General features: G+C 52.9%; 1 long non-coding RNA gene across 2 annotated transcripts; it reads right to left on the bottom strand.

Annotated features, from left to right (window-relative positions):
• Positions 1–3,678: 3,678 nt before the first annotated feature.
• LOC138923529 (uncharacterized) lies at positions 3,679–12,202 on the bottom strand. 2 transcript variants are annotated; one of them, XR_011437247.1, is made up of 3 exons: positions 12,032–12,202; positions 11,781–11,915; positions 3,679–6,796 (listed from the first exon to the last, which is right to left on the bottom strand). It is a non-coding gene; the product is annotated as an uncharacterized lncRNA (long non-coding RNA). The 2 variants fall into 2 exon arrangements; XR_011437246.1 differs by having other exon boundaries at positions 11,781–11,918; positions 12,032–12,184.
• Positions 12,203–15,483: the final 3,281 nt, after the last annotated feature.

Below are 15,483 nucleotides of genomic sequence, written 5' to 3'. Positions count from 1 at the left end.
GGAAGCACCCACTTCACGGAGGGATTGGGAGGATCGAATGAGCTACAGATGTAGCGCCCTTACCTGGCAGAAGGTGGGCACTCCACTGTTGTTTCTGCTGGGTGGTCACTGCACAACCTAACATTTATTGAGCAATTACTGTATGCTATTCTAAGTGCTTTATGGCAATGCTTTGTATGCATTCGCTAATTCCTCCAGCACCTTCATGAGGTAGGTGCTGCTGTGATCAATTCCACTTTATACAAAATCTCGGTCCAGGGCCGCCAGCTCACGAGATGCCTGTGGAGACAGGATGTGAACCCAGCCCACCTCATCACGAAGCCCATGCTCTTCATGCCTCTGCTGGTCTACACTCATGGGGGTTGTTCACACAGCCATCCACAGTGATGTCAGTGGGAGTTGAATCTGGGCCAGAGACAGGAGGGGACTTGCACTGTCTTTCCCCCCTGGACTTTCTCTTTTCTACGTTTCCGTCATTGTTTACTGTTTGTTTTTGCAATGAGCAGAGAATAATTTTGTAATCAGAAAGAAGCAGTAGACAGGATTTTGGATGATGGCATGTTATACGTTAAATTCCAGGTACAGCTTGATCCCAACGTGTCAAAAAGCACACAGAAAACACCAGAGGGTTGTTCACCAACATGTCAATAAGGCTTGTCCCTGGGGAGCCACATGGGGTGACTCTGTGATTTTTCATATAAGTTTGGAGTCTTTCTAGCTTTTCCAACTTTATTTTGACAACAAACAAGTATCACTTTTATATTCAGAAATAAAGTGTTTCTAAAAACAAAAGACAGACATCGCCAGCTCAGACCCACGGCTGTTTCTGCTTTGGGCCCAGCTGGGCGGGTGAGTCTGACCTGCTGACAGGCCGGGGAGCTCAGGCTGAAGCTGTCAGATAGGACGTTCCTGCACTGAGGGACGTACCCAGGGGTTGCCGGCCTGACACTGCCATTTGTCACCCCATTGCCACCCCAGGACAGAGAGGACACTCCAAGCTCAGGGCCTCCAGCACAGCAGCTGGAGCAGGGGCACCTCGGCCCTGGGCTGTCCCTGTGCTGCCCACCCTGCCCAGCCCCGTCACCTCTGCTCATGCACTGCCTTCCTCCTGGAACTCCCTTCACCCCTGGTGTGCACGTCCCCAATCCTCACCACCCTCAGGCACGATCAGTGGAGCCCAGGGGAGCGTTACAATAGCCAACCCTGATTAGAAGAAGGTGTTTGTCCTAGTGACAGTGTACAAGGCACTTCCACCCCTTGTGTCCAGTGGTCCTCCCCACCTCCCTGTGAGGCAGATTGCCTGTCCTGATCACAGCTGTGTTCCTAGGTTCTAGAACAGGGCCTGGAACACAGAAGACACTAAGTACATGCTGAATGGATGGTGTTGGCACTATCCCTACTCTAGAATGGAGATATCTGAGGCCCAGAGAGGTTAAGTAACTTGTCTAAAGCCACACAGCCAGGAGGAGTGTGGGCCCTGGAGATCTGTCAGTCTGTACCAGTGCTCTTGCTCCACGTCAGCCCTCCCCGCTCAGGGTTCTGGTTACCAGTGGGAGCCGGTCCTCGGTGATGAGCAAAGAGCCCTCTCTGAAGGAGCTAGGCAGGAGTACCTGGACTCTGGCACTGGATGGCCGGAGTTCAAATCCCAGTGCTGCCGCTTACTAGCAGTGTGACTTTGAACAAGCTTCCTCACCTCTTGGTGCCCCAGTGTCCTCACCTGTAAAATGGGTACAACAGGAGTGCCCTCCTTGCACGGCTGCCGTGAGGAGCAAGAGAGCCATGCCTGGTGCACAGCACGCCTGCTAATTGCAGGTTAAAGAAAATGAACTTCTTAGCGGGTCAACTGAGCTGCAGGGCGCCCTGAACCTCCACGGCAGAGGCTGGTGGATTCTGGGCTGTGCGGTGGCAGCCAGGCCTCTCCCCCGGCTTGGCGTGGACATGGAGCCCCTCACCCTGACTGGAGGTCTCCGTGGCTCCCTTTCCCTCTGTCTGACACACACTTGAGTCTGGGGCCCCACGCCCCGACTTGTCCTGGTTTAAAGTGACCCCCCTCACCTAGGAAAAGGGGAGTCACGGCCCCATGGACAGGGCTGGGGATTTCTGCTGCAGTCAGAGTCGCCAGAGAGATAGCTTAACCCATAATGACAACGCAGCATGGGCAGAGCAGCCATACGAATTCAGGCTCAGGCAGTCCAGAAGCTTCCTGGAGGCGGTGCCGTTCTGGCACGGTTGTGACAGCTGGGTCAGAATCTGACAAGCCAAGAGGAGAAGGACTTCTCAGGCGTGGAAGGGGCCGTGTGTGCAAAGGCGGGAGGTCAGAGGACGCTGCATCTGACCGCACGGCCACCTCTGCTTTGGCAGGACACCCAGGGCTGGCCCGACCCACCCCTGAAAGCAGCTGCCAGGAAAACAGGTCAGAGCGGGACCGACCCTGACGGCGTTGCACGCCAGCTCGGCTGGGGCACGCAGCTTGAGCAGAGGAGGGTGGGTGGGCTGGGCAGGGGTGAGCCACTGGGCTGGCCCCTCCGCCTCCCTGGGGCTGTCACTCCCGCCCTGTCGCCCTGATGTCCAGCCCACCCAGCGAGTTTGTAGGCCAGTCATGCCTGGCCAGGGTGGGGGAGGGGGGGCAGAGCCCTGAACCCGCCCAGCTGTCCTGACACAGCTCCGCCCAGGAACTCGGCCCAGCCTCTTCTGGGCGGGATGGCCTCTTAGCAGAAAGCGGGACCTGGCCAAGGCATGCAAGGCGTGCAACCACTCTGAGCCTCAGTTTCCCCATCTGTAAATGGGGATAAGAATGCCTCCCTCACAGCTCTCAAGAGCATCCAGGGAGACAATGTTGGAGAAGGTGCATTGAAACCCGGGAAGCTCATCTGCAGCGAAGCGTTGTTGTTACACGATTATTATTACTTTGTTATTAGTGCTGACACAGGGGAGACTGCTCGACTCCGTGGGAGAGGCCACATAGACCCGGAAGTGAATTCCAGTTCTGCTTCTAGGAAGCCGTGGATCTGGGCAGATCGCTTCCTAGAACCTCAGTGTCCTGGGCATAAACATCTAGGGAGGTGTGTCCCTGGGTTCTGCAGGGGGCATGGCCGGCCTCCGGGAAAGGCCAAGGTCAGCCCAGGAGGGCAGGGCCCAGCTCGGGCAGTTCCAAAGCTGGACCAAGGTCAGGCTGCTGCCCTGGCCTGCTGAGGCCGGCCCTGCCCCAGGCTGACCCTCCCTCCCACCCATCTCTGCCCCTGGCCTGCCCGAAGGGCTACCTGTCATAAGCCCCCACCCATGCGTGACCCCTCGCTGTTTCTGGGGCATTTCACTTAAACGGGGCTGTGTCCCCTTACGCAGACACACTGTCCAGCGCTGCTGTGGGCAGGCCCCATGCTTGGCCCGCGTGAGCCGAGGGCCAGCAGAGAGAGACAGACAGACAACCACAGCCACCGTCCTCTGCAATGGGGCCGAAACACAGGCTGAGGGTTGGGGGCTGGGGACGGGTCGGGCAAGGCTTTCCTGAGGAGGTGGCCTTTGGCTGGGCCTTGGAGGGCCCTGCGGCCTCGCCGTCGGCCCCCACACCGCTCCTTAAGTCCAGGTTTGTCGTTGGCTCCCAGTGCCTAACGCACGCCCGGGGCTTGGTGGGGTCCCAGTGCGTGGACAGGAGTGAATGAATGAGGGGACAAGACGAGGTGGAGATTTTATTGTCTTTATGTCAGACCCAGGATTCTTCTCAGGGAGAGGGCTCGGCTCTGGGAAGTTACTGACAGAGCCTCTTCATGTGGCAATGGGAGTGTCAGGGGACATTTGGTGGCTGAATGGTGGACAGACCCCAGTGGCTCCCAGGCATGGTGGGCCAGGCCCCCCTCCCAGGCCTTCTCCTCACTCAGGAGGTGAGTAGGGCTCTTCCCCACCTTGATGGCCCAAGGACGGAGAAGTCCTGACAGTTGGAGCCCATTCTGTGCTGTGTGACTCCAGGTCATCCACTGACTCCCCTTGACCTCACTCTTCCCATCTGTGAAATGAGATCGTGACGGCGGTGTGCCCAGGGCTGTGTGGGGCTGGCAAGGCTTAGCAGACAGCGAGGCTGTGCACCTGCAGGGCTGTCAGTCGGGGCTCCCTGCTCTCTGGAGCCCCCCAGGCTCTGTGGGGAGGCCTGTGGAGATCCGGAGTGGGCAGCTCCCTTTCCATTCGTGCTCCAGGCCCCCTGGTGCCAGCCATGCTGGCTACTGGCACCCTCTTTAATTATCACGTCTGTCCCCACACCCTGGTTCAGCTCTGTCTGCCTGAATGCACTCATTTAGGCCCCATAAAGCAGGGTGACAATAAGCCATGTCAGAGACGAGGAGAGAAGGCCTCCCAGAGGCCTCCTGGCTCAAACAGGCACCCGGGAGGGCAGGCCGGTGCTCCTGTGCGCCAGGCAGGGCCTGGGCCAGCCCCTTTCTAGAGGGGAGGTGAATGAGAGAGACGTGGAGTCCAGGAGGGTGGGAAGGAGGGAGGCAGTGAGGGCAGGAGGACAGGGAGGGGAAGTCTCGTGGGAGGCAGCCTGGACAGAGCAGCCGTGGCCTGGACACGGAGGGCCCCTGGGCCTGGCCACCCTGACAAAGCATGCAGAGGCCTGGGCGGGCCCAGTCTGGAGAGGGGGATGCGGCCAGCTTGGGAAGGCCGCCCACAGCCCACCAACAGTTCCCTCCTCCCCTCTCGCAGCAGTGGCCAACCCACACATGCTCTCTCACTCCCAGGCAAACACATATGTGCCCACCAACACACCTTCACACACACACAAACACACTTGCACACACACACGCTCACCATCACTGACCAGTGCTCACAACTTCACGTGTGTCCTCATTCATGCTCAGCTGCGTGCATACATGGTCAGCATGACCCAGGGGTTCCCCGTCGCTGGGGAGGCAAGAACAGACCCTGGCATGCAGGTGTACCCCTTGCTCCCTTCGGATGTGTGTCCCCTGGGCCCGCAGACTCCCCTGAAGCACCTGGCACTGTCCTGGAACCTCCTGGAGCTTTGGTAGAGGTGGACTTCTACCTGCAGGGACCCCACAGTCCCCACTTCAGAGCTGATCCTGCCCACCCTGCATTCATTCCCCAACCCAGACAGCGGCTGGGGCCCCGCCCTTGGAGATCCCCACAGGGGTTTCCAAGCCATGGGCCCCACTGCCTCGGTGCTATCCTGCTGCTCCCCATTGGTCCTCGTGTGACACTGAGCTTCCAGTTCATGTTGAACACCAAAAATCCACTCTCCACCAGCATCGTGAACAGAGCAGGGGTTAGGGAACGGAGGGAGGGGGAGACAGGAGGGGGCTTCACAGGACAGCAGCCCAGGCATCTCCAAGGGAGCGGTCCCCACCCCCCATGCTGAAGATGTCCAGACATGGACGACCATCATAGCAGGCAGCCTGGCCCACCTCACTCTGCCCTCCGTCCAGGTCCAGGGCAGATGTGAAGGGCCAGGGTTGACCCCACCCCAGCATCCCTTGGCCAGTGACGGCTCAGAATATTCTGCCTTGAGCGGACAAGTGAGCTCTCTTTGCTTCCGTTTCGGTCAACCCGGCTCTGTGAAAACGGATTTGTAACAGTTGCAAAATCCACGGGAGCAGAAAAGTTCGTGACACACAGTCAACGGAGGGTTCCCGATGCAAACAGCCCCTCGCCAAGGGGATGTCAAGACGACTTAAGGTCGTCATTTTCATACTTCCACAAACTTTTTTCCTACATTCATGTTTTTTAACTGTATTTTTTAATTAGCTATAATCCATAAAACATAAAAGTTGTCATTTTAAAGTATACAATTTAGTGGTTTTTAGTATATTCACAATGTCGTGCAACCATCCCCACTCTCTAATTTCAGAACATTTTTATCACCCTCAAAAGAAGCCTGTACCCGCTAGCAGTCTCTCTCCATTTCCTCCCTCCTTCCAGCCCCTGACAACCACCAGTCTACGTTCTGTTCCTATGGATTTGCCTATTTGGGACATTTTACATAAACAGAACGGTACAATAGGCGGCCTTTTGAGTCTGGCCTCCTTCACTTAGCATCACGTTTCTGAGCTTCCCCCACATTGTGGTATGTATCGATCCCTCATTCCTTTTTATGGCTGAATAATATTCCATCGTATGGATGGACCACATTTGGTTTACCCATTCATCACCGAAGATAATTTGGGTTGTTTCAAACAAACTTTTCAAATATGCTATTTACAAAATAAATTTGGTAGCATCAGCGTGAATTGACAACTCTCTGGTTATTTTCCCTATTCTGAGACTAACTCCTTTCTGTGTTTAAAAGTTTTTTCTGGGGCCAGCCCGGTGGCGCAGTGGTTAAGTGCGCACATTCTGCTTTGACAGCCCAGGGTTGACCGGTTTGGATCCCGGGTGTGGACATGGCACCGCTTGGCACGCCATGCTGTCGTAGGCGTCCCACATATAAAGTGGAGGAAGACAGGCACAGATGTTAGCTCAGGGCCAATCTTCCTCAGCAAAAAGAGGAGGATTGGTGGCAGATGTTAGCTCAGGGCTAATCTTCAAAAAAAAAAAAAAGTTTTTTCTTTTAAGAAATTATGGTGACTCTAGATGAAAATTTTAAACAAAATGTGCTTGGTGGGGAAAACTGAGTTGGCAATTCTGAATTTCCTACTCTCTCGGTCCGGGAGCCACGGGGCCGCGAGCTGGCAGAGCTTGATCAGCTGCGATGTTATTGAGAGCAGAAGGCAGGCGCTTTCACGTTTCCTTAGGGTTCCATCACCGCTGTGTTTGCAGGAATCGGAGTCTAGGTGGAGAAGGCGGTTCCAGCCTGTGGGGAAATAGGTCTTTGTGCCATCCTCCCTGCCCGGGCGGCCCTGTGCGGGGGAGGGGGCGGAGGAGGGTCCGAGATTCCATCCACTGAGTCACCACCCTGTGGGGGGGGTCAGACCTGCCCATTTCCCCTGTGTGCCTTGCTCCCCGGTGTCGACTCAGAAGAACAAGAAAGGACAGTTGACTGCACACTGTTGTTCCCAGATAAGCTTAGGACCCCGTCATCTGGAAATGGGCTTGGGGTGGGGTGGCGGAAAGGTGATAAGGAAAGTGGCTCCATTCGACGTGTTAAAAATTACGTGCACATAGACTGTGTTACAAGAGTAAAATAATAAAGCAAATCAAAATTCTAAAAACAGGAAAAGAAAGAAAGAATCACCTCTCATCTCATCCCTACACAAGCACTTATTCACATTTTGATGAACTTTCAATTTGCCCAAACATAAAAAAGATTAAAAAACACTATTTTCTGATTATAACAGTTGTACAGTTTCACTGTAGTAAAAATATAAAGAAAAAGGGGGAGAAAAGAAAAGTGAGTTATTATATCACAACTTACAGACAATCACTATTACGATGTTGGTGTTTTTCCTTCCTGTCTTTCTTTTTTTAAGCTATTATATGTTTCATAATTGGATCATACACAATAGTGTAGCAATTTTCATAGTTTCGTAGTCTTTTTCACCTAAAATCATAGACTGAATTTCTTCAAGCTGTGAAAAATATTTGAAAACATTTTAATGCGGTACATCCAAATAGAGTTTAAACACGTTGTGTGAATAATTTTGTATATTGACTTCTTCACTTGTCATATCTTTCCCATCCTTTGGGTCATCATGCAGCTTTGACACAGCTCTCATTGCTGACTGTCATATGCAAATACATCTGTCAAGTGGAGAATCATAATTCACTCAGCTGGTACCCTCCTGAGGACAGGTCAGGATTTCTAATGATGCTTAGAAACATCTTTTTGTAAGTCAAAAGTTTCCTCTGGATAGGTTCCAACAAATGGATTTACTGGGTAAAAGAGTGAGAATAGTATTAAGCTTGTATATAAATGTAATTTTGCAGAATTTGCCTTCATAATATTGTAGGTGTGCAAAGGACCAGAAATCAACATTCTTCTGACATATAACTGGAAAGTCAAGTACAACTTTATTCAACAGATATATGTAAATAAATAAGTAGAACAAAGCAGCAGACAAGCCCTAGGGCCACCTGTCTGCAAGATGCAGTCTTAGGATCGCAGGCGTCTCCACCAAACCTTCTGGGGAAAGAGAAAAGCTCATGCAGGGGTGGCAGAAGGAAATGCGCACCCGAGTGGATCGGAAGCTGAGGACGCTCCTCCCAGGCACTTACACGCCTGCAGGTAGGTGGATGCACAACCCCCAGATGGCAGAGACTCAGCATGCACGCTGGGAAATCCTCAGGGAAGCCGGTTCACCGATGTCCCAGGGGAAACCACAGCCAATTTGGACCGCTGCCTATAAATCTGATATCTCTCTTCCTTTGGCATCCCTCCCCTGCATTTCAATAATCTTCCTCACACAGTAGTTTTAAAACATTTTTTTCTGTATTTCCAAGTTGTCTGTTACGAAAATGTGCTACTTTCGTAATTAGAGACTAAATGTCGTTTTTAAAATATTTTTTATGGTGGTAAAATATATGTTTATGTTGTGTGACATAAAAGTTACCACTTGATTTTTAAGTGTATGATTCAGTGGCATTAAGAATATTCACGATGTTGTGTAACCGTTATCATTGTCTATTTCCAGAACTTGTTTTTCATCTTCCCAAACAGAGACTCCGTGTCCATTGAACAAGAACTCCCCATTCCTCCCTCCCCACTTGTGACCTTTATTCTACTTTCTGTCTCTATGAATTGGCCCATTCTAGGGACCTCACACAAGTGGAATCATACGACGTTTGTCCTTTTGTGTCTGGCTTATTTCACTTAGCATCATGTTTGCAAAGTGCATCCACGTTGTGGTGTGTGTCAGAAGTTCATTATTATGGTTGAATAATATTCCACTGTATGGATATACCATATTTTGTTTATCCCTCCCTCTGTCCATGCGGGCTTGGGTTGCTTCCGTCATTCGGTTATTGTGTAACGCTGAACCTTGGTGTGTAGTATCTGCTGAGTCCTGCTTTCAGTTCTTTGGGGTATATGCCTAGGGGTGGAATTGCTGGATCATCTGGTAATTTCATGTTTAACTTTTTGAGGAACGGCCAAACTGTTTTTCACAGCAACTGCATGACTAAATGTCATTTAGAAAAGAAAACATTCATCTTCATATCGTTAAGCTGTCAATACTATTCAAAGTGGTCTACAGATTCAGTGCAATCCCTGTAAGAATCCCAATAACTTTTTTTGTAGAAATAGAAAAATCCATCCTAAGATTCATATAGAATTTCAAGGGACCCTGAATAGAGCAAAGTTGCTCTCACGGTTCCTGATTTCAAAACTTACTGCAAAGCCACAGCCATCTCCAAGGCGGACATATGGACCAATGGAGCAGAATAGAGAGCCCAGGAATAAAACCTTGCATATATGGGCAAATGATTTTCAACAAGAGCGCCAAGAGCATTCAGTGGGGAAAGGACAGTCTTTTTAACAAATGGTGCTGGGAAAACTGGATATCCACATGCAAAAGAATGAAATTGGACCCTTATCTAACACAATATATAAAAATCACCTCAAAATGGACCTAAACGTAAGAGTTAAAATTATGAAACGATTAGAAGAAAACATTGGGGGGAAAACTTCATTATATTGAATTTGGCAATCATTTCTTGCATATGATGCCAAAAGCACTGGCAACAAAAGAAAAAAATAAATTGGACTTCGTCAAAATTAAAAACTTTCGTGCATCAAAGAATACTATCAATGGAGTGAAAAGGCAACTCATGGAATGGGAGAAAATATTAGCAAATTGTACATCTAATAAGAGATTAATACCCAGAATATTTAAAGAACCCCTCCAACGCAACAGCAACAAAAAACAAACAACCTGATTAAAAAATGGGCAAAGGACTTGAATCGGCATTGGTTGGGCTGATCTTTGGCTCTGAGCATTCTGGCTTTTCCCCGTGACTGATGCTTCTCTGAGGCGGAGGTGGCTGGCAGGAAAGGATGCCCGACTTTCCCAACAGGCTGAGTGTACCTTGCTTCCTGGCGGTGGGCTGGAGGCTTTGAAAGAAACGTGAGAACCCAGAGACGGCTGGGTGGGCTCCTCCCATCCGCCTTCCCACGGCCGGCCGGGCCCAGCTTCAGCTTCAGGCTCCCCTCGGGGCTCCCGTGTCTCCCACCCCCAGCTGCAGGAATGGCTGAGTCACCCAGGCCCGGGCTGCCAGCCCTGGAATCTGAGCAGGCCTCTGCTGTCCCCAGCTTGGTGCACCGACTCCCTGGGAAGTCACCAGACATATTGGACTAGGGCCCACCCATACGACCTCATCTTAACTTAGTCACTTCTTTAAAGACCCCATCTTTGAATACAGTCACGTCCTGAGGTTACGGGGGTTCGGGCTTCAACATATGGATTTGAGGAGACACACTTCAGCCCATAGCACTGCCCCTAATCTGACACTTGAATCCCACTACGATGCCTCTGGCAAGGGCCGCCCAGCCTCGGCTTGCACACCTCCGGTGGCAGAGAGCTCTGTACCTCCCAAGATGATAAAAGTGACTTCTAGTGGGTGGCTAGTGTCCCACGTGGAGGCTGGATCCTTTTGGCCCCCAAGAAATGGAGAAGGCCATTTCACAGTCTTGAACTTTTCAAAACAGGTTGGTTTCTTCCTAAACGGCAAGAGAGCTTGCTTGTCCTGGGAGACAAATTCAAAGGCAGACTCCGCTGGTGGAGTCGTCTGTATGTTGTTATCGGCCTCGAGCAGCGGTGGCTTCGGACCACCCCAGCAACGTCGACGCCTTGTTTGCCCAGATAAATGTCACGTCTGCTCCCAAAGGAGCCTATAAAAAAGCCACTTTGGGAGGAGGGGATGGTTTTAGGGGTGGCCACTTTGAAACTGGAAATTATTTTCTTCCCCACCCAAAAGAGTTGGATTGTTCTTGTGTGACCCCAGCCAGACGGCGAGAGGGTGTCACTAGGGACATGCAGATAAAGTCTTACACGATTCAGTTTGGCTTTAAAATCCATTCTCAGAGCTCAGCAAATGAAGCCTTTTTTTTTTTTTTACCCTGACATCATTCTATTTTTCCTTAATATTTTTTTCACATTACAAACATAATACGTGTTTCTTGTAGACAGTATGGAAAATATGGTACGACATAAAGAAGAAAACAATGATCTTTACTTCTGTCACCAGAAACAGTCTCTGTTAACACTTTGATGCATTTCTTGCATTTCTCTCTCTCAATGGGGCTATACCTTAAAAAAAAAAAGGTTGCCTGGTATGTCTCACACCCACGAGATCTGACTGATGGAGCTGTACACGAGACAGACAAGGCCCACCCTCTTGGAGCTCACTGTCTACATGGGAGACAGAAAATCAAATATAAATGAGCTTTCGGGTTGTTTCCAGTTTTCCTGTTACAAACAAGAGTGCAGTGGGCATTGTGAGAGCCAAGTGTCTGAAAACACACATATTGATTGCATCAGGATAACTTTCTATCATTGGAATTTATGAGACAGGGATTTTCGTGTTATTAAAAAAACTGCGATGGTCATCTTTATGCATACTTGTGTTAATATTGTGTTGATATTATCTGATAAATACTTTCTCTGCCTGCATTAGACAATTCTCAATTACAGGCCCAGAGATTCTCTGCAACAGAAAGGATTCTGCAGCCTTCCTGTCTAGGCTAACCCCTCATCCCGCTCCAGTATCCAGCTTACATGCCCCCAGGGACAGAGAGCTCATTTCTCCCTCAGGGGGTTCATTCCACCCCTGCATGCCTCTGCCCTGGGAAACGTTCCCCTATACTGAAAAGAAATTGGTCCTCCTGGGCTTCCACCACTCACCCTGGTTCTTGAGACCATGCAGAGCAAATCCAGGCCCCACCTCATCTTTGCAAAGACCCTGCTGAGCTTGCGGCCAGCTCCACGTCCCCTCAGAGGTCCGTCCTGCACGTGCACAGCTCCCATGGCTCCCGCTCCCTGCTGATGGCAGTTCCTTTCTTGGGACACCACCCAGGGATTACTTCACCTCCCCCGGGGTGCCTTCCCTGACCAGCCCTCCCCCAGGAGCCCCTGCGCCCCCTCCATGGAAGCACCTGTCGCTTTTACTGCCTCTCTCCTTCGCAGGGCGGCTTCAGCTCCATCTCTGCATCCAGTGGGCGCCGGATAAAAACCTGTTGAACAAATAAATGGAGGGTGAGATTCCAGTGCCTGTATCTTGGACAAACTCTGTGACCTCAGCACAGCACGGGTTGGACCTTGGCTCCTTGCCCTGTGCTGTAAAGTGGGCACAAAGTCCGTGTCCTGGGTTGTTGGTGTGCGAGAAGTGTTCGCTGGGCACATACCATGACCCTTGCCCTGTGCTGAGAACCGGGAACGCAGGGGTGAACAAGACAGGCCGGGTCCTGGCCTCCACGGCGCTTCCACTGTAGCAGAAGTACGAACATGACCTCCATGAGTCTAGGAAGGAGTTACACGGGTGCTGGGCAGAAAGACCGGGGAGCACTAGGAGCATGTGGCCAGGGCAGCCCACCCTGACACGGGGCTGTTCCAGCTGAGACCCGAAGGAGGAGGACCCTCACTTGAAGGGGGCGGAGTGCAGCAGAATTCCAAGCCCAGGGGACAGAGGGGGCAAAGGTCTTGAGATAGGTCAAAGCCAGGGCCACCCAAATATTGGCCAGAGGTCATGCAAAGGGCCTTGGCTTGTTCATTCAGTCAACATTCACAGAGCAACAGGGTGTGCCAGGCTCGGGCTGCTTGTGGGTTCCGGGTACCCTGGCGAGGAATCTGGCCCCTCCACTGCCCTGAAAGAGCTTAGAGGTCGGTGGGGAAGAGCAGATGATTCAAAAAATGTAGCATGATTCCTGCCTGTGTGCCCTGATCTCATTAATTTGGTAGTTGGCCCATTGAACTGTGGCTTCATGGGTTCATAGGTTGACTTCTTAATAAAGTGTTGGTTCGTTCATTCATTCACCTGACAAATCTTGACTGGGGCCTTCTGTGAGCAGGCGCTGTGCTGGGCTCTGGGGAACGGGCATGAACGAGACAGACAGCTCTGGGATCTCCGAGATAAATGCTGCATATGGGGAAAATCAACAGGTCCGTGAGACGGAGAGCGGCCAGTGGCGGCAGATCCCGGTCCAAGGAGGAACCACTGAAGCTCAGGCTTGAAGGAGGAGGAGACCTCCCCACAAAGATCAGAGGAGCAGTCCGTGCAAAGGCCCAGTGCCAGAGTGGGCTCGGCCTGTCCATGGCTCAGAGGGAAGCCTGCTCTCAAGGGAGCTGAGCAGCGGCTCTGCCTGTTGAACACGTGTTTTGCTCTTAACAAATCACCCCCCTAATTCAAAGGGGCTGCCAATGAAGAGGTGCCCCCGTCTCTGGCCACACACAGTGCCTGCGTCTTCCTGGAAACCAGCAGAGCGTGCGGCCCCGCGGCTGGCACAGCCTCCGCCTCCAGGCCTGAGCGGCGGGCGATGGCAGGGCGAGAACAGGGCTGCATTGTGAGCGCCCCCAGGATGCGCGGGCCAGCAGAAGGCCTGAGTGTGTCCAGGCGGACAGGCGGGAGCTCAGAGGAGCTCACTGAGCCCTGGTCACCAGGCCAAGAGTGCAGCCAGGAAGAAACAGGTCTTTATTAAGGGAGGCCCGGCACGGCCTGAAACGGAGGACGGGCCAGGCCATCCATCTGTGGCCTTCTCGAGGCTTCGTGAGAGGTGGCGGGCTGGAAGCAGGGCCACAGTGTGTACAGACACAGCAAGTCTACCCTTATAGTCCACAGTATGTCTTACACGGGGGAATTCACACACACACACACACACACACACGCGCGCACGCCCCCTCATCCCCCTTCTCTCCTCCTCCCTCCCCCAGGACAGAAAAAAATTGTAAATGCAAGGTGATGGCCAGTGAATAATGCCTGTGGCCTGTGAGGCGCCTCTCTCCTCAGCTGAGTTGAATGGCTCCCCAACAATCCTGCGAAGTAGGTGCCCCTAGTAATCCCGTTCTACAGATGTGGAAACTGAGGGTCAGAGAGCATCAGCAACTTGGCCGTGTTCACAGCCGGTAAATAATGGAACAGGGATGGAGTCCAGATGTGCCTGAGCCCCGTGCCTGTGCATGTCACCCCACGGGATGTGTGTGTGTGTGGTCTGGTTGTTCCAGGACACATCCAGAAACTTGACCTGGTCAGGACACACAGGGTGGGCTGGCTGTGCGGACTGGCCAAGCTTACTGGCAGCTACTTTTGGGAAAACGGGCCCCAAAGTAACCCCCTGGCAGTTCAGGGTGCCCTGCAGGCTAGGGCAAGTCCTTCATGGGCTCAGGGCCTTGGGGAGCTGGGTCAGGCCCTGGAAGGCTGGAGGGCAGGACAAGGAGCAGAGTCCCAGGGGGAGGGTACGGGGGGAGGGGGCGTTCAGGAGAGAGGCTCGGGGGTATGCTGGCCCTCCTGGCCACCTGCCTGGGAAAGGAGACTACTGTTCATGACGCTGTGACCTCTTCACTGTCCACCTGCCTCTGACTGGACCCTCCCTCCCACTGTCCTCCAGGGGAGCCCCAAAGGGTCTCTCAATCAAACCGCCTTTTGCCTTGTTTGGGCCTTCCTGGGGACAGATTTCAAGGCCCCAGGACCGGCTCCTTCCGGGCCCTCACCTCCTGCCTCTCCGACTTTGGACTTGGCCCTCTGAGGAAGCTCTCTGAGTACACAGGTCCTGGGCACGCCTCCTGCCCCTGCGCCTGCGGTTTGTCTGCAAGAAGCCTTCCCCTGACTGTTCCACCGCAGGGTCCCCGCTCACCCCAAGGCTCCAGGACTCGGGCAGGCCTCCGCCCTGACACCCAAGCTGGTGAAGGCGCCTCTCTGGGCCCCCAGCCCCTGAGCGTCCCCTGCCCAGCGCTGGTCATAGTGGAGACGGACGACTGTCTGGCCCACTCCAGAGCTGCTCTCCTCTCAAGGGAAGGGTGTGTGGTCTTGTTACTCTGGCTTAGGGAGCAAATCACGCCCCCCCACAACCATTTAAGCTCTCAGATTCCATGGGTCAGGAATTCAGGCTCATCTCTGCCCCACGGCCCCTGGGGCCTCAGCTGGAATCATCTGGAGCTTCGTTCATGCCAGGCAGTTGATGCCGGCTGTCCACCCGGGGCCTCAGTTCCTCTCCCCGAGACCTCATCGCCGTGTGGGCTGGTTGGGGCTTCCTCACAGCACAGTGGCCAGCGTCCCCCAGGGTGAGCATCCCCAAAGATGGAGGCGGGTGGAGCTGGGCTCCAAGGGGAGCAACACACCTGCCACTGCTTGGTGGGAGAAATGTCCAAGTCATGGTGTAAGGAGGGCAAGTGGGATCGTTTGCTGCACTCAGCACCCCCTGAGCCCAGCGCAGGGCCGGCCCCCAGCAGGCAGTCAGGAGATTTCTGTCACTTGGCTGAGCTCACATAGCCCCATCACAGTCTCCAGATGAGGAAACTGAGACCCAGAGAGTTGCAGCAACTTACTCAAGGCCCTCAGCTCCGGGGACACCAGTCCAGCTGCACCACACTTCCCACTAGTGACCAGAGGTGGGAT

Source organism: Equus caballus, chromosome 3 (genome assembly GCF_041296265.1).
Source record: "Equus caballus isolate H_3958 breed thoroughbred chromosome 3, TB-T2T, whole genome shotgun sequence".
NCBI lineage: Eukaryota > Metazoa > Chordata > Mammalia > Perissodactyla > Equidae > Equus > Equus caballus.
The sequence above is the reverse complement of the archived record's forward strand: the minus strand, read 5'-3'. Positions and strand labels throughout refer to the sequence as shown.